We start from the raw sequence: 244 nt of genomic DNA on the forward strand, positions 1-244 counted from the left end.
GAGACGTTGTCGAAGGCTTGGCTGAGGTCCAGCTATACAACATCCACAGCCTTTCCCTCGTCTACCAGGCGGGTCACCTGGCTGTAGAAGGAAATCAGGTTGGTTAGGCAAGACCTGCCTTTCATGGACCCATGCTGACTGGGCCTGATCCCCTGATTGTCCTCCATGTGCCTGGTGAGCACACTCAAGGTGAACCTCTCCATATAATCTTCCCCGGTACTGAGGTCAGGCTGACAGGTCTGTA

This window comes from Egretta garzetta, unplaced genomic scaffold (assembly GCF_000687185.1).
Source record: "Egretta garzetta isolate BGI_Z169 unplaced genomic scaffold, ASM68718v1 scaffold277, whole genome shotgun sequence".
NCBI classification, from domain to species: Eukaryota; Metazoa; Chordata; class Aves; order Pelecaniformes; family Ardeidae; genus Egretta; species Egretta garzetta.